Raw genomic sequence first — 20,108 nt, forward strand, 5'->3', positions numbered from 1 at the left:
TTGAATAAATAACTTGAAACATTCCGAATTGCAGATGTCATAATTCCTAAAAAAAAAGGGTCATCGTTTTTCCATGTAATCTACTAAAAACAATAGGGTGCCTAGAACTCTTTAATTTGAAAATTTAAAAAAATTCCTTCATCTTCAAAAAAAAAACAATGCCCACTATTTCTGTATATTTTTACCAATGAATACATTATCTCCAATTTTCATCCGACACTGTACGTCTGTTACAATAAAGGCGACTATATCTTGCTGTATATTCCGATCTCTCTGAATTATTTAACAAAGCACTCACAAAAATAACACCCTCCCCCAAAAAGCACCGTATGTAATTCGCTGACTCTTTTTCAACGCGTAACACCGCGAATGAAACCGAAGCGTCACTTCCACTTCCAATTTACACTCGGCCAGGAAGCTCATCAACGGCTGTAGTCGCATTTGCAACTATGTCCAGCGGACAGAAGGGTTGAGAGATATCGGTTTGCACGTCGATCCTCGTGACTCGGGAGGGGTGGATGGCGCGCGGGGCGCTCGATGCTGAATGTTTAGAGAGAGGGTGGGACAGGAATGAGGGTACCCGCTCACTCCGGTAATGGAATACCTTCGTCGGAGGAACGCAATCACGCTGATGTTTCGGAACCCCAAGGCTGCCACGAGGGATTTCCACGCTCATGAGCAGATCAGGCTAGCGTGTTACCCCCTCCCTCTCCCTTTCTGTCTCCCTTGTTCCGCCCTCGGTCCCCCGTTCCGTCTCGTTTCTCCAATTTCAGATCCCTTCCTCCGTTCGTTCGACCTGTCAATCGACGGATATCGCGCGGACGAAATTCTTTTCCCGGACTCGACCCGATTGCGCGGTGACGCGTGACTGCTCGTTTCCTTATTGGTACTTCCGTGAGTGGATATTAATCGAGGACTCGGATAAGAGAATGGTAGACTGTTGGACAGAATTTGTCGAGTCTTCGGTAAAGGACGATATTAAGTCTTCAGACTATTTGTCGATAGGTTTGGAACCAAAAAATTCAAATTCATTTTTCAATGTAATCTTACTTGCTTAATGTTTCAGAAATATTGTTCTGTCGAGGAGTTCCGACAGATACTTTTTATTTACAAAACTTTGTATAATGTAATTAATATTAACGACACAAGAAACGTCCGCTCTCGGAGATTGTCCAGAGGACACTTTCAGTTAGATCATAAAGGTTCTTTCACCCTTTCGGTACAAGATAGGTTGCCATAGGAATCTGGAGCAACTTTTCATGGCGTCGCAGCAATGTCTGAAAGTCCAAAACACTTCAGAAGACTTAACATCGTCTTTTCAGATACCAATTTGTACTCCACCTTATAGAATTTTAACGCAATCCTCTGTTAATCTTTCAGCAATCCGAAAGAATTCTTAACCACAAATAAGACCGGTTAATTTATTTTCCGCCTCTTCCAGAGTTAAATCCTAGAAACTTACCCCCAAATCGCTCAACGCCGAGCGAACGCCAATTTTTCCTCGCCAGGGTGGCAAAAGATCCACCAAAATCTTTTTTTATATATTCCCGCGAACGAGCGGGCATCCCGGACGAATTCTTGATTCCGGAAATCGCGGAACGTTATTCCAGGTCCCACGCGGGTCGTCGAAGCCCCCCCGGAGCGACATAACCCCCTCCCACTCGGCTGTCCCCGCGGCGACCAACGGGCTCCCGGGGAATCCGGCCGGCTAAGTCTCCTCGGAGGCAAAGTTATGAATTCTTTCGAAAATCTTGCCGGTGATCCTTCGAAGTTGAGCGGTCGACGGGGATCAAAGAAGTTGCCGTGACGCTTGCCGGGATGCGAGGGGTGGAAAGGGGTGGATCAAGTTGCCTTAGGATGAAGCCTCTTCCCTGGCTTCGGCTCCTCACGAGAAAGCCGAGGACGATGCGGAAGGAGGAGAAAGAAGAGAGGCACGAGCTGCATGAGGAGGGTTTTCGGCGAGAAGAATCCAGGGGGTGGTTTTAGGGAGGGTGGGAGGACGAGATCGACAGAAGGGGCCGAGGGAATCGCGGAGTTTGAAGCGACTACGGGTTGGATGGAAAGGGGAGCAGCGAGAGGAAGCAACGTGGAATACAAAGCAGCGACCGAATGATAGGCGATGGAGGGGGAAGACGTTCGAAGGGGGGCAGGTAGGAGGAGGTGGAGGCTTCGAAAAAGAAGGGACCCCCTGCCGTCTATTCAAACCGCGGATGAGTTATTGCCACGGATAATCTCTAAATATATTTATTTTGATTTTGTACACAACACTTGTCCTTTTATTTTTCGCTCTTACTTTCCATCCCAATGTTCCTGTCTACCCCGACTTGTTTCTTTTTTTTTTTTTTTTTTTTTTTGGAATCGGCCGGTAGAGGGTGCGAACCGGACCCCCCGATCGCGTCTAGTTCGGGATTATAAACGAGCGCACACGGCCGCATGTGTTTCCAGAGGTAAACCAGAAAAATGACTGTCCACCACGCGCCCCTGTCCGTTTATCGCGCTGGATCCCGCTTACCGCGGGATACGCGGCCTCGTGAAAGAATGTCGGGACATTTTTAACGGTATGTATGCATCGGTTGGACAGAAATGGAAAAATGCATACCTACGCGCGTCTAATGGACACGCGTCATTTTCGAACTGGTACTGTTCACGGTATATCCATGGGCCAGAGTAGAATCCCATACACCGTGGGTAGGGACAAAAGTTCTGGATGTCGTACGGAGCAAACAATCCGGGGAATGTCCGTAGGAGCCAAAACGGTCGCTAGGATTCCGATAATCCCGTCGAAGCCCTTCGCTCCACTAACTCCTAATATCAATGATCGAGGATGGGGAGGGCCCTGAAAGGTGGGGTCCCCACGGTGGATTCCTCGATCATTGATATCACTCGAAGAGAAACACGCTCTGGGTCTATCGGTGTTTCGCTCGTGTTTGGACACGAGGCTTGACCGAAGTTTAGTAGTAAGGGGGGTGGAGGCAGAGACGCGGGAGAAGGTCGAGTCGCGGACGTGGCAGGGGGGTGGGGGGTGATCGGGGGGATGAACGGGGACCCACGAGGGAATCAACGGCGGGAGGGAGAAAGGAGACAGGCCGAAGGAGAGAAGAGAGGAACGAAGCCCGCCATATCAGTCTTGCTTGCGCCGACAGTTCGTCATTTGTCACTGTCGCGGCCATTAATAACTCCGCCATCCTGTCACTGTGGATAATACGAGTAGGTCTCCGGTGCTCGGGCTGTGTTGTAGCTCCGAGGTTCGGTAGGGGTGGCGTTCCGTTCAATTCAGTTCGGTTTAAGGGGTCGGTACAAACGGATTGGAAAGAGCGGGGGCTCGGGGGAAGGCCTTTCAGGGGATGTGTCACTCGCCGCCCGGGGGACATGGCGTGCAGCCCCGTCGTCCATCTTGGAGGACGCGTTGAATTTTTTAGTATCGCGCCGCTGGTAATTACTGATCTGGTATCGGGACACGGTATCTTGTACTGTATCTTCGGAGTTAATTACCGCATCGATTAAGCGTACCAGTGGCGTTCATTTGGTAGCCTGATGGCGGTGCAGTCTGACGCTGGGGGTTTTAAATGCAAGACGCGGCTAAGCCGGGGGACATCGATTTTAGATCTTTCTTGAAGTAAGACGTGCGAGATGTTAATTAGGAATATCGTTTTGAGAATGGATGGTGCAGAAGTATTTATTAGGTAGCTTGTAACACAGTATTTTTCATTATATTGTCCGAGCTTCAGTTTTCGAGATAGGGGTAGGTTGACGAATTTTAACCATCGTCTACATAGGTTGGACCACTATTTTAACTTGTTATGTGTAAGCAATTTGCGCCGTACGTGTTGCTTGTATACTAAGTTAGTTAATGCAAATTGCTTGCATATGGTAAGTTACAGTAGTGGTCCAGTCTAGGTGTTGGTCCAAATTCGGCAACCTTCCCCTATATCTAATGCAAAAACAGGATAAAACATTTTTGTCTGTATCATTAAAACTTTCGAATATTCTTCGCTCCATGACACCTTCTATGTATAGACTTACATATACGTATGGTTAAAAAGACTGGTAAGAATCCTATCGTGAATTGCTTATGAATGTCTAAGGCTAATAACTGCAATCAGGGTGCAATCATTCTTCGTAAAATACACACAGTATAAAATCACAGCTCTGCACGATATGTTACAGTCCATTCAAGACGTTAACTGTTCTCCATTTTAAACTCATTATCTTTGGGGTTGTTAAGGGCACCTACGGGGCACATCATCTTTAATTATTTTAAAAACCGTATCATTTCCAGTTGGCAAGTGAAGCGTCATTAACAAACAACACACCGAAACACCTATTAACAAGGGGGAAACCTTTCCACCGTTAACAAGACCTCTATCGCGTAGCCAGCGCGAGATCAAAGCGTGGCGCGGAGCCTCGAAACCAAGGATGCAACCTTCATCGGGGCCATATTACCATCCGAGCGTTGAAATAATAGTTTATCGTACCTTTCACCGGGCAAGTGGAGCGATCGAATGGTCCGATTAAACGTGTCCGACGTATTAAAACGCGTCGCGATTGAAGCTCGACCTGGACCCCATTAACGGTAAAGTGTATATCATCCTTTATCCTAAAGCGTAAAGAACAGGTCCAAATTTGGCAGAGCGGCTGTAACACACATATTCGGTGATTAATTCCTAACTGAGAGAGATTGAAAAATCAACCTGCTGAAGTGATGTGATAGCCACCATTCATTATACCTGGGACGACAGAGCAAATAATCTCCAGACAATCATAAATACGATAGGTGTTCTACATCCTCTTTCTTTATCTTCATACGCATCTCATATCACATATGCGTCATCGGATCCGATGTACCCTATTTCGCTACTAGGGATGACGAAATCGTCTAACGCTGGACGCTCACAACCATCAAAATTTGACATGGTTCGAAGCAGTATTGACAGTTCGTAGCAACCATTTATCGCATATTCATGTACAATTAACCCTCGATCACGGCGGAGCTGGTCCAAACAAAACTTCTCTATTTGATCCAATTTCTAATTTCATTATCATTAGCTTAGTGTTAATGTCCCTCGCAAAATAATTAGTTGAGTATGCAACCTTGACAATCGCCAACTCCTGGTTATCACAGGTACCACTAACCTCCAAAGAGGTACTCTCCAACATGCACACGAGAACACCTATTTCAACACCCTATATTATATTTACCCGCGAGCGGCTGGACGAGCGATGCTCGGCGAAATTCGACGAAACGGGAATGATACTTTGATGAAGGGGTCGCGGCAGCACAGGATGTCAGGTGCTGCCGCGCCGCTGCCGGCTCTAATTAAAAAGCCGTGTTGGCATCACCGAGCGGCCGGGACATAACCTCTCTCTCTCTCTTTTTTTTTTTTCACCGTGGCGCTTTTTTTTCCATTTTTGAAATGGCCCCGCGTCGCGCAACGCTTACGTAATACCAACAAGCCGGCCACCCACCCCCTCCCTCTCCTCCCATCCACCCTCTGGTCGACCCTCTTCCGCCGTTGGTCCACGACCAAACGAGCTCTCGCGGTGTTAACGTCCACATGTTCGGGGGGCTTTCACAATAACTCTCCCCCGTAGCTTTCGCAATTCGGACACAATAAAAACTCCAGCGAGACAGTTTGGCGGGCAAGTGTGATGAAAGGGCTTTCGCGAAAATTTTTTTTTCCGCCCGCTTCGCACCGCGGTAGCTCTCTGTTGCGCTCTTCTTCTGCTGTTGGTTTTTTTTCGGCGTACTTTTTTTTTCTATTCGTTCGCCCGCGCTTTTTTCGGCATTTTTTCTTTTTTTTTTTTTAATTGTGCCCTGGAATACTTGAAACGTGGACGGGGAATAGGTATACTTGCCGCGTGCAGACGCGACCAAACTCTCGCGGTTGATGCACGATCCGGGGTATCTACGTGTCGATGACGAGCGTCCACTGTTTTTCGAATTCGCTGTATAAAACACCCTCCCGCTCTTTCGACCCGTGTCACGCGCCACGCTTGATCGATACGGAATGATGGAGGAGGGCGGTTGGTCTCCCGGAAGGAAAATGGATGACTGGTTGACGATGGATACTGGGGGATCGCTTAATGCTGCCGTGGATAGTGAAACGACTGGAGGAAAATATGGAAATACGATGGAGCTTGGTACTTTTTTGGCGATTTTTGCAATGTTCATTGGATCATTTGGATTGATGCATACAGTTGAAGCATGTCACTTAACAGGAAATACTCGAATGTCGATGATGTATTACAGCAACACATTCAGTATTCATAATGACCAATTTTATAGATTTATAGAGTTTACAATTGTTTAAAACTCAGTGTATAGCAGAATGTTTACTAAATCTCAATGGGGATTTCACTTTATTTGAAATCTGATAGAACCTTTAATGAAGTAAACAATTTTTATTTCAGTTTTAACTTCTATAAATCAGCCCACGAAAATCTATATTCGCAGAATTATTTTGCAGTCTAATAATGATATTTTCTACGACCGTAAATTGTATAGATCACTACAATTCAACTATGAATCTTCGCGTTAATATTACAAAGGTTAACTAACACAATAAGGATCAATATTGCGTAATGCAACAATAAATTTGCAATTTTTTGTTACTTAATACACATTATTGAATATTATATTCTTGCAGTTATGAAAGGGAATTCTACGGATTTGCCTAATACTTTTTTCGTCGCTATATCCTCTTCCACTAAGGCAATGTAATTTTGCAAAGAATAAAAAATCTTATGTTACAAAATCATATTACCACTGCCTGGTCCATAATGATCACTGAAGTCTTCTTTCTACCACATTATACACACTGGAATATCTTACAAGTCTGGCAACTGCCACTATTGTCCCAACGTTTAGCGAGCCTAGAACCTATCCTTGAGTCACATCCTGGGGGTAAACATCAATGATGGCCGTTACCATGCCCGAAGATGCGCGGGAACAGAATACAAGGTGGCACAATGGGGATACAAGATTTTCGGTGAGCCAGCCATTTAACCCGATTGTATAGGATTCTATCGGGGATCAAGGACAGCGTTAAGTTCGGAAAGGATTTCAACTTCACGCTGCGATCGACCGATTCTTCCGCGCGCAGGACGACCTTCGTTTCCTGCTTGCCGTACGTAACACCCAAAAGGACGGCAATAAATCCCGCGTCAAGGTCACTGACTTCGTGATCCTTTCAGTCTTCTTTTCCTCTCAGTGGTGGCATTCGTGAAATCGTCGCGCGTATCTGGTTCAAAGTAACCCGGCCAAACGAGCCACCGCTTCCTTTTCCCTTTATCCTGGACAGGCGACGGCTGAGCGCGCCATTACGGCGCGGTATATGTTGTTGAAAATCCGCTCGATGCTTGCTCACGACCTGTATTTTCAACCTCTGTTCCCAAGAATTCTCGTGAATAATGACGCGAATTTGGATGAAACGACATTGGCTGGAGTAAAATTCGTGCACGTACAAAAATACAGAATAAAATCACAGGCATGAGAAATGCTACCAGTTTGACGTTACATTTTCGTCGTTGGGAAAATGTCAATCCTTGTGTTTCCTAATATAGAAAATATTTTTATCGTAAGAAAAACAAGGATGGTGGAGAAATTTATTTAGTTAACCTGGAAAATAAATGGCTGATCGTTAATCAAGAATGCAGCATTTTGACTCTATAGTTGGTATACATCGACGAGAATGACGTTTGCTCTTAATTCCATAAACTTTAATACATATTCCTCACTCTGTAAAAATAAAGGAAGAAATTGTACATTCTTTGCCAAATGTAACAGAGATAATAGGTACATTAACAATCATTCAGCAGTTCGCTAACCTAATACGTATTTAATGTTTAGAAATGGACTTTTTAAATTTATTAATTAACATTTATAAATCATAGTTGGTAAATTTAGGATCCTCCACTGTCTTAGGCAACAGTAATATCCGAATTGTAGAACACCAATCGATACGTCGAATCCTTCGACATTTGTTTATGAACTTTTTCGAAAAGAATTATTCCTGTAATAAATGATCGAATTTGGCGTTTCTTGGTAACGGAATCGGGTTACAATATCGCGAAAAATGGCGCGATTCTCGAGGCACAAGAGCGTGGGAAGGACAACAGGAAGCATGGCCGAAGAAATCATGAAACTCGTGATCGCGGCGGGGGGTCGGGGAGGGGCGAAAGGGGAACCGGGAAACGGGGCGAGAGCGCATTCTGCAAGACGAACGAGGGGAGAATATAAAAAAAAAAAATATCGAGTGCGATTTATCAAAGGCATTTCTTGGGCTGCTGACTCTGTACGAATTTTCGCCGTATTCGGGCGATCCGCGAAAAATGTTGACCCCTTGTCCCCGTCTATTCAGAACTTCCGTCAGAATGTGTGATAATCAATAGAGACTCGCAAGTCACGCATGAACTCCGATTTTCTCGGTATTTTTAAAATTAAACGAACTAGAATTTAACTCTAGATTGCCTAGAATAGTTCTCCTATATTCTTAGCTACAACGTTGTGTAACCAAAATGTCAAACAGATAACTTACAATTTCGAAAATCACAGTAATAACTCGATATGGTTAATTAATCTAAAATGAGCCATTTTCATATTGTTTTTGGTTTGTAGATACAGGAGAGTCATAATGTTGAATTCAGTTGAAAGAATAATTCTATGATCTTTTCAAGTAAGAGTCGTTCTCTGTATCTGTTAACTTCCGTTTACAAACGAACTACTTCCTGATTCATCTTTAGACTCGAACCCCCAGAATAGGACCTATTATATTATGGAAAAATTAATCACTATATAATCTGCATACGACAGTATCGTCTCTGTTACTCCACCAAAAGCAACTCCCTTTCTTCTATTACCTACACATTACACTAATCAAGTAAACAAATACAGAATTCAGCTACCCAAAAGACACGAACATCTATCATCTGTTCATTATCTTTCAATCAAAATGAATCACAACATATAAAAATAATTCAATTAAAACAAAGGATTAATCCACAGTCACCATCCTCAACGAACACCAAAGATCTTTATATCCATCCCCCAATCCGCCAAAACGGAACCGAGCAGACGATCGGCGGCGTATTACCAACCCGTGAAAATCATTTCGCGTCGTTCCGCCGAGCCATTCAGTCCGGTTTCTGCAAGCTCCTCCGCGTCCGATAAACGTGATTTATACGGGCACGGCGATATTCTTGAAATTTTCACCGGTCTCCTGACGGGGTGGGAGGCAGCCGATGTTGCGGCCTGGGGGTAGCGACGGTGGTCGATGGAGGATAGGTTCATCGGGCCGTGTACCACGGACCACCCCCCGTCGATCCGAGGTTTCGTACGGCCGCGACGCGGAAGCGAAGGGAAATAAATTACACGGCATCGTCCAACGGCCGCGTCTAGTTCGCTTCACCCTTTGCAGGCCTCCAAGAACTGTCCTCCCTCCCTCCTCATCCTTCTTCCTCGCGTGGCTCATTCGGGCCTCTCCCCCTCCACGACATCCACCCACCCGTGGATCGTGAATCGCCGGTCCTTCCTCCATCTCCCTCCAACGTCCCACGTTTCTTCACCGTCTTGCAGATCTCCGTCCGAGCAGGCATCGCTTGCGCCTCTCGCCACGGAAAGGTCTCGGCCAATCCCGGTTGTTATTAATGCTTTTTAATTTCCAGCCGATCCTACCGTTCCATCCATGTTCAACGGCGGCCCCGTTAACAAATCGCGCAATTAGAATAGATCCCCGGGAATTTGGTCAGCACGTTCACCAGCGGCCAATTGCTTTTCTTGCCGCGTGGTTGCGGAGACTGTGCACTAGCCAAGGAGCCTGGGCCCCCCTGGTCCTGACCTGCAGGTTTCGGGGATGATTTATTTTGATTATGGTGGTTAGCGGGAGTCGTTGATGGGAAGTAAACGCGAAACCACTACGATTTCGTTCGTTGTGTCTTTTATCGGTTGATTGGATGATCGTGAGTCTTAGGTTTCTTTTTTTGAGGGCATGAATTTTGTGTTATTATATGTCTTCAGGTGATTTAATTCCAGGCGTTTAATCAGTTTTCATTCGAGAGTTTTAGCGTCCAGGTGTGAATATTTCACGCGAAGAAAAGTAAGTACTAACGATAGAAACTGGTTCAGTAAAATTTTGATAATACCAAAAAGGGAAAAGAAATATCTGGAAAGTATGGAATAATTCTTACAAGACAAAAGTAACCTACCGTACCAGCCATGTTTCATAATTCTGACTCAAAAGGATAAGTACCATAACCGCCATATTGGTATCGAATTGCACAATTTGTAAAATTTGTAAATCACATAAATTCCGTCATTCTCTACCACGATTCCAAGGGTTATCCCCAAGAAAGTTCTCATCACAGTAAACCGTCCATCATCGTCGCCCAATTCATTCATCTCGATCTATCACCGGAAGATCGACAGTGTCACTCTGATGGTCAATTTACCGTTGCCCGGGAGAAACTTTCGGCGGCTCGGAACGTTATCATTAAGAACTCATTATTCAAATTCGAGCTTTTGCATACTTAATCGTGGCCGCGCATGTAACCACTATACAGACTCCGTTGCCAGAGAGATAAAGCATAATATCGCGATTCCCCGGCAACGTAATGATGATGACCGGCTTGCCGCCGCCACGGATAGCCAGGTAAGGGCTGCGTTCGCTACATAATATGCGTAATGTGAAAAGAGGCCATTTTCTTCGCTGGCTGGCCTCCCGGCAGGGCGTGAGTAAAACAACCGGCCGGCAAATTCGTGTTATCAGTGGATAAAAGCAGAGCGTGCCCAGGGCCGAAACTGGCCGAATGAAGTTACTAAGCGAGAGGATACGTGCACTTTACCGGGGCCCCGTGAAACGCCACGAGATTATTCCTGAAAATAGAGCCACGGATTAAGTTATTTCGTGATTTCATTTGTCATGCTTGGAACGAGCTTTCCAGTGCCCCATTACACTTTACATAACTCTGTGCTCCGTGTTGGATCACTTTGAACGCCGTAGAATGCGAGGTAAAAGACCGAGACGATTGGTACATGATGTCTTCAGACTGTTGAAAAATATTCTAGAAAGAAACTTTCGGTTAATTTTGTCACAGCTTCTGTCGTTCGGTAATTCTAGATATTTGTTATATTCTGCAACAGAAACAGGATATTCGGGAGAGGTGTCGTAGAGTCCGCAAGATTCTCTTGTATGTCTTCATTACTGGATTTTCTTCCCTCGATTCTAGAGGCCATTTTGCATCTGTAATCTCTTTGTGTGATTTTGTAAGAATGATCTTCGTGAAAATTCAGGAAATCCTCAACTTTGTCGCTACTAATTTATAATCTTAACCCTTTCAGCTTTACTATAGATTCATACAAACTTATCAATTCTGTATGAAAATGTTCAATATTCTGTCGCAATACATAAACATATTTATAGTGAACACTAATATCTGACACACGTACGAATATTCAGTCCACAGCGAAAGTTTCCTCGAAATCCAATGTACTTATAGTCGCAGACAGGATTAATCAATTACATATTTCCAATGAAGTACTCCTGCAGTAACAATTTACAAATACCTTATATACCTTCAATTAATTGTTCACTCCACTGTATCGCATTAATAGTTTCTCACTTCAGAAGGAAATTTGAAAGAACCACGTCATATGTTTCCTGTCACCTAAAAGCACACAATCCAACGAGAGGATCCAACACGACATCCAGCTGATAGAATAAATGAGGCATCGAGCACTTTTTATTCCGAAGTCGCAACTTTAAAGTCTTATCGTGGCATTCCCGTCCTCCCGTTCGCCAGAAACTTTCGAACGCAGACTGTTGTGCCAGGCGTCGCGGAGACTTCCTCGCGTTAAAGAATTGCATTTGTTGCGGCTCGTACGTCTTAAAGCCCCAAGTGGCGGCCTACGACAGATAATTACTTTCCTCAGCCGCAGCGCTCAGCCACCGCGGACAGTAATTAATTGTCCTTCCTGTCCCGCGGAAGACGTTCCGCGCTTTGGTGTCTCGCGCGGCCGAATCTCAGAGATTTGCGTCCCTTGCTCTTCGCGAAACCGAAAGAAAAGAACACGTTCTCTTCGAAGAAGATACTTCGTGGAAAGATCAACATTCGTCGGATGCATCTAATCCCACGAATATTTTCATCGTAGTAGTCTTACCGTCAGACCAGAAGGCGGTTGAGAAACGTGAGTTGACAATCGTGACACAAATATGATCAATTGGAGGCAACAAGGATCTTCTGTAAATTCTTTAGATTTTGTAATCTACTGCTTTTGTTTTTCCAACTTTGAATTCGTGGTACAATACGATGTAGGGTTGATCTTTCGATGTTAGGGGAAGATTGGAACCTTGTCCTTTTACGTTAATTTTCCTCTCCATTTTTATCTCTTAACACCATCTTCATCGATACTATAGTAGAGGGGTAGACAAGTTCTTCGACAATAACAACCACATGTAATATTTTTCATACATTTTTCAACGTTCAGGAGCCATTCAAATATTATTTTAAAATTATATTTACACTTTGTACTATAGATTATTAATATAAAAGTGTAGCAACAATGTCAACGAAACCCAGTATTATCTGGGGGGGGGCCGTCCAGAGTAGCTTTAGGATCCATAGTTTACCTGCCGTTGCTATAGCATCTTTATTTTTTGGTTCTTAATTTTCTATCTCAATTCCCTTCTTTCTTTATATACTTGTGTCTTATTTCAACAAATGCACCGTAGACGTCTTGCAAAACGTAAGTTTTCAAGTCTAATATTAGCAGTCCCGACTCACCGAAAGTTCTCCACGAGTTCTCCAGCCACCCGCTATCTCGCTTCACACCAAATTAAAAATCCCGCCGCCCCTTTCAGCCTTAACACCAAACCATTTTTCCCGTCGTATCCGAGACAGCTAGAGCCCGATGTGTCCAAACAAGAGAAACATCCATCCGAACTCCAATCCAAATCTCATTCCACGGGAATCAACACGCCCGAAGGCAGAGGGCTCTTTGATCTCGCCAGGCGATCAAAGCCCCGCTAGAGAGACGGAAGAGAGACAATACAAGGGCGACTTACTTTCGGTCTACCCCGGGCGAGCCCGTGCATCCATCAGCGTTGATGTCTTTGTTCTATCCCTCCGTTCACGGGCCGCAAGTTGTAAGAAAAGAAGAGCTGGCCAGGCTCGGGTTGGGACCCCGGGTGCGGTTTGGACCCGTTGGAAAAACAGCGTAACTCTCCTGTCCGGGGCATCCTAGTCGCGATCCATCAAACGTCACCGATTTCGGGTCTTCTTCTCCCTTCTTCCCACCCCGCACGAAGAAGCGTGTGTCCGAGGCGTCAGTCACACCCGTGACGCCTCTCGAGAGCCAGGAGGATAGGGCAGCTGTCGTTTGGGACGTCTTTCGTCTTCCCGCTGGTGTATCCAGAGGGGGTTCTACATTCGATTTCGATGGATTTCACGAGGAGCGAAGACAAACACACGTCCTCCCTCCTCCAGATATCCCTTCTTTAACCGAAGGACGGTTTTTCTTACGGTCGATTTTTCAAAACATCGACCCTCAAAGCTGTCCCGTGACGTTTCAACGGTGGGGTTATAGGCCCCGGACGTTGATCGGTGAAAAAAAGGGGGATGGTGCTTTTCGACACGGTCCAGACACGGTAAACATGGGCTGGGAATACATCCAGCAAAGAACAAGTCCCCACTGCCTGTATATAGGATGTACATACCTACTCGAGATAACCGAGCAACGCGCGGGAAACATGTCCGCCTGCCTGCGCTCCGCGGCGAGAACGAACGCCTGGGATTTTTAGGTATTAATTAAGGGCGATGCCGGGGACGGGTGATGAATCGGGCACGGTGTCGCGCGTGAAACCCTTCGAACGATGCCGCATCGTGTACACCACGGGCATGGACTGTATGTAAGACCGTGTTTGCCCGCGGGGGAAAGAAGTGGTGAATTCTGGTGTAATGTGTGTTTAGGAGAATGTTTTGTTGTTAGTGGATGTGGCGAAGACATGACTCGTGTCGTGGTGCGCGTGTTGAACAAAAGTTGGTGTTACGTTTAGTTTAGTCACAGTTGTCACCCACCCCATGTGTCTAGTATAGGTATTTCGTATGTTTAGTTAGAGTTCTAGTCAAATTTAACTGTTCTGATCTGTACGAACATTAGAACTACCAAAGAAAAATGTTATAACAATACATTTGCTGAGATCTTTCAGAACTTTTATGATATGAAAGTGAAGAAATTTACAAATTTGCAAATTTTTAATAGTTCCAGTGTTAATATAAGGCGTCATTAACCTTTCGACTGGGAATAGTGACTTTAGGCGTGTTTGATTCGTTGTAACAATCACAAACGGAAACATCGAAATATCAGAAAATCACAAACGGAAAATCATGCACGTGTTTTCCTCAGAATACACAAATTACATAATACTTTTGCTCGATAGACAACAACGAATGAAAAATTAGTCTTTCGCACGGCGAAGTCGTTAAAATTACGCCGGCCACGATTCATAACACGCACGCTCACTTTTTCTTCGCACTCGAGGGCGAATTGAACAACGATTAGAACAGCCCGAGCAAGATGAAGGGCATCAATTATCCGCGTGAACGTATCGAGGCGGGTTGCTCGACCGGCCCGCGAAAAAGTCTATTATTAATAGGAAGTAATACGGGGCAACGTTAACGTCGTCCACGGAACGGACGTTTCTAATGTATAATAATGCGGCTCCGATACCCCGGCGACCGGTGGTAATCCAATTTCGATGTTTGCTTTTTTCGTGACACGCGTGATAAAGCAGTGTATCCGAGCGTGGACATGAAGGATCGCGGCCATATTGTATATGGTGCCTGTGAGTGACTGTCTGCTTCACCGTCCACGGGATCCATACGACGAGATTAATCAACGACGGGGCATTGGAAGAATGTCTTCGGGTTTGTATTTGTCACTGGCACGGTTCCTTTGAGACCGCTCGCTGAGGAGGGATTGGGTAAATGGAAAAAGGAGAAAGATCGCGGAATTCGATCCGAACGTGGTTCACTCTCTAAATAACGTTTCGATAGAACTCTGTGTGTTACAACGTGGACGTCGATTTTATTTTCGAAATGGAAGATTTCTGGTAATTAGGAGCTAAAAGATTATTCTTGTAATTCTGTGGTTAATTGAAAGCTGTATAGATTCTTGTTTCTCTTTGTGAACAGTCATGTCAGTTAGGGAATAAAGGAGGAATTGACCTTCCGGGTTGTTTTGAAGTCTTCTGGAAACTAACGACTTGAAAGAATTGTTCTAGGACTTCATAATTAAACATATCTTCCTTTTATTCTGAAAATAAGGAAAAGGAATCTAATCTATGTACTATTCAGTAGTCATTTTTGTTGAAAGTATAAAAGCTAATGAAACAGATTTAGGCCCAACAGATTGAACATTCCAGTAAAACAATTTAATTTCTACGGAAAATGAAACTAAAAAGCTTGGATACAGTACTATTGCTAGTCCCAATGAAAACTGTATTTTTAAGTATTAGTAGTACAGTATAAGAAGAAAAAAAGTCACGACCTACATTATTTGTTAGCTCACGTTAATTTAAATCTTCCACAGTCCCCATACAATACACAAGAATCTCGTATCAGAACTCCGTGACCTCATTCTGCGTAGCCACCATAAATCCGACATCCAAGAAGCTTATTAAAACACTCTAGCAGAAACGAACTGCAGTTTCAGCAATTTTATTTAAAAGCAGAAACACACCACGAAAACAGGCGAATTCGTATTCGTGTTTCGCGATGTAACAATACCCGCCGTCAATTAAAAGCGCCGTAAATTCGCAATAATTCGCAGGAACAGACGAGCTACAATGTTTTTAACGCGCTGGAAAAAAAGGGTTGGCCGTAGAGGGGTGGGGCTCACTTAACCGCTTCGGAACATCCTTCTTGCCAGCGCAACGCGTATCTCGTGCATGCTGCATGCGATGATGCATCCTATTGTCCTATCTTGCAGCTTGTAGTTGGCACACGCAAGTGTGCTTCAGGAACACTCCACGCTGGCGAGAAGTTTGCATAAACGAGACTGCTGGTGTCAGCGCGGGACACCAGGCAGCCCGAAAATAGAATATGTAATATGAAGAATACCTGGTAACGCGGGTCGAGAATCTAATAAACAACGCCCTCGTTGCGGGAACAGCCGACAGTGCTTGAGATAACATTCTTTTCACTCTGTCCGGAAATTGAATTAACGTTGCATCATACGCTGATGCCTTTTTGCTTTGTAAATGAGAATTGTAGAATAACTGAAAGTGTTCGAACAACAATGTTAACCAATGCTTTTCTAATTTTTCAGAAGAACGGAGTGCGGTCACTCGATATGGTTCTAGATCATTTACTTTCTTTATTTACCGCTGGAAAATTTTCACTTCCAAATCACGGTTAATTAATCGAGATAATGGTTCGTTTTAGTACTTTCATGATGTTAATACGCTCCCATACAAGTTATTACGATTATGAAATGAAATTTGTTACAGGGGAAATGACCTACATGATATGAGGATTGCATTACACATTACACATGATGTCCCGTACCTGATAACACAAGCGAAAAGGTGGCGATTCCGTTTAAAAAAATATCCCTAAAAATCTACAATAAAATATTGTCATATCTCACTCCATTTTCGAAGTAATTGAGTTTGAATTTATTCGCCCACCAGGCACTCCAACCACCATGTACTGTAAACATGTTCATCCTCGCATAACACGTCACAAAACCCTCCTGGACTGGAACTCTCGGTCCCACGCAACATCCCAAATGTGTCCTCGACTTCACACCAATCAAGCAACAAACCACCCCCATTCCACCCCCCGCACGCATTAACAAACCCAGCTAACTGTCCCCGATTCCTTAAAAATTCCCAGAAACCCCCTATCAGCCTTCCAGCTGTCATCCTCTCCCCGACCTCATTCCTCTTCATCCACCGCGTGAGGCGGTCAACCCCCAACCCCCTGGTGGCGTCGCCGCAAAAAATTAATATTCGCGAACGCGGCGCGGGCTCCGCAGCGGAAACGAAGCAGTCACGTTCCACGCTCGCGTCGTCCTCGGACGACGTATTTGTCAGGCGCAAGAATGCTTTAGAAAGACTGCTCCGCGGAGTTCCAGGGGGCAGAGAGGGGTAGGGGGTGGGGGTGGGCGAACGCGTCGGGTCAGAAGCGAGGGGTTGTCGCTGGCAACGCGGGACAGAGCCGCCGCATGGCAGCGGAATACGTAATACGGGGAATAGCCCTGGTTCACGTGGCGTTGGAGGGCTTTCGGGAGGGTGGTTCGCCGGGAATTGCGGGATGAGGGGTGGGTTGAGGGTGGCGGCGGGATGGCAGCGAGAGCGGGGGGACGCAAGGTTGGAGAGGGTAACGAGCCGCGGCAATTAATATCGCCGGGTTTCCACAATGCGCTTGCAAATGAAAGGCCTTTGTGACGTATGATTGCGTTACCGAGTGAATAGTTGAGTAATGGCGGTTCGTGGCGCCGCCATCCGAATCGCGCTAACCGTGCAAAAGCTCAGTCTCGGCTACCGCCCGATAGTACCTGCCAGACGACCCCCTCCCACTGCTTCCTCCTCCTCCCCCCCTGCCGCTGGTCCCGCCACCGCCGAGCCACTTCTGACGCCGACAGTTTTCGTATTGAAGCGCGGGCTAGATGAATCGCTTCTGATGTCTCGCGTATTAGAATCGGTGAATGAACCGGCGCAGTTCGTCTGCTTGGAAAATCGGCCCCCCTTTTGGGAGTCGCGAGTCCGATACGGAGGAATGGACCGGGCTGGAATGACTCGTTGGTTCCGTGAATGATCATTCGTGTTGATAATATGGTAAGTTTTGAGATTTTATGTGAGGGAAGATGGAGGATTTCGTTGGTCTCCTTTGGGTCATTGGCGAAGTTTCATCTTCAGATATATTTTTCTATGGGTTTTGTTTTAATATGATTGTAGGACAAGCGACGAGTTTGACCTTTCGAAGAGGGACGCTTTTTAATGTCTGCACAGCAGCGATGTCTGGGTCCTTTTGGGGTTAGACTCGGTTTCCACGTTGTTATATGGAGCTGTTAAAAACTTGGATCAATTGGATCCCAGACACCGTCCTGCATGGGTTAATATCTAACAAGAGAATAAGAGACTTTCCATCGCAGCTGGTGGATAATTAATAGTAGATCGCAATTGCGAGTTTTATGAGAATTTTAAAGCAGATGTGCTATCATTCGCGAGCGATTTGGTGAACGAGGAAAAGGTCAGATCCCCGGAGTGACGCGTAATTTCCAACCAATACACGTTGACCGATCACCGGTTCGGCAAACGTGTCAGAGGACTGACGGGAATCCGCTCCAGCGCAAGCTTATAATTTATCGGATCAAAAAAGGTGCATGCAAAACGTATGGGGTTTTGCATCAGACATAACAAATAAATATACGGATTTGTTGGTGAGTCGTTGTCTAACAGATTTGCCGGTGAAACACACCGTCGAAATTGCGCCCGCCGAAAGTACAATATTTACGGGAATTATTCGTCGAACTGTCAATATATCTTATAACTAAATGCACCGGGAAATTGTTTAACCTCACATCATGAAACAGCGTTTCACGGACTGATTTACATATCCCATTTGTCGCGTGGATATATTTTCGTTTTTTATATAAACAATATGACCAGTTGTTGCTTTCGCATAAAAATTGACATTTAACGTTAAATTCGTGCTGATTATTTCGTAATCGTTACTTGTAGGATTGATGATACAATCTGAACGCTGTTATTGTGAAACGTTCAAGTAACCGAAAATAGCAGCGATAAACTGCCTTCACCCTGGTAAACCATTCGAGCGAGGGTCTGCAAAAAGGGCGGTTACTTTCGGAAGATCGAGTATGAATAAATAATTCCCTCGCAGTTGCCGCTGCCGCTGCTGCCACGGCGCTGTCGAGGATGGTTAGAGGACACGGCGAACGTAACGAGTAGCGATGGGTTCAACGCGCCTCAAACCTGAACCCAAAATTTCGACTTAGCATTTTAAACATAATTATGAATCCTTTGAATGTATTAATTACGCGACGTAACCTAATCACACGGGAAAAGATTTACCTACGTAGAATGAGACATTCGACGATAGTCTGATTCAGGAGATTTCAATGCTCGAGGAGGTATGGACTGAATACTTTCTAGGGCAGAGCACGCACTGAATTGAATATTAGGTTGATATGGGGAATCAATGGATGTTCGAACATGTTGGGGTTACTCTTGTCTCTACTATAACTGGAAAATATTTCGGATTTCTATCATTGTTATCGTAGGCTGAAAAAGATCAGAGTTCATAGAGTTAACCCTTTAACGCCCAGACCCTTAAATAATTATTTTAAAATTATGAGAGTGCTAAATATATATAAGTTGTATCTTGTTATTATAAAGTCGAAAATACCAACATAAACGCAACCTATGTTTTAAATATCTTTATTTATTTTTAATCACGAAACACGTAGGTACGACATAAAGAACCCTGAATCTGACACACATGGCTCCATTCTCGGAACCCAACAAGGTCAAATCACCCGGTACCCCCGGAATTTCCCAAAAGTTTTCCCAATATTTTTCAATTTCCAAGCGGCAGTCGGTCCGATTCAATCACCCCATCGATTAAAATCTCTCTAAACCCCACAAGACAAGGGTCGAAAGTTGAAGGCCCGAATGTCCATCCACGGGTAGACGCAACACAGCCGGAATTTAACGGATAACCCGGGCGTACAGAAGAGGAGAAACAGCCTCAAGAAGAAAAGGATGGAAGGGATGAAAGCATAGAAACGGAAGAGGAGGAAAATGGAAAGATAGAGAGAGACGGTGGAGAACGAGGCCCACGGACTATGAGTAATATTGCGGGGCTTTTCCACCCCTGGGAGCGCGAACCTGAACGTGGAGGGTGGCTCCAGGGGGGAGGGGGTGGAAGCCCGGAGAGGGTGCGGGCGTGAGAGAGCCGCGAGAGGGTGCAACGGAGGGAGGAGCGTCGATCCATCAGCGTCCCTCCACCCTCGCCTTTCCGCCACTCTCATTTTTCTCCACGGTCCGCGCTCCATCATTCCGCGTCACATCCGCCCTCTTTCATCCCTC

This window comes from Dufourea novaeangliae, unplaced genomic scaffold (assembly GCF_001272555.1).
Source record: "Dufourea novaeangliae isolate 0120121106 unplaced genomic scaffold, ASM127255v1 scaffold60, whole genome shotgun sequence".
NCBI lineage: Eukaryota > Metazoa > Arthropoda > Insecta > Hymenoptera > Halictidae > Dufourea > Dufourea novaeangliae.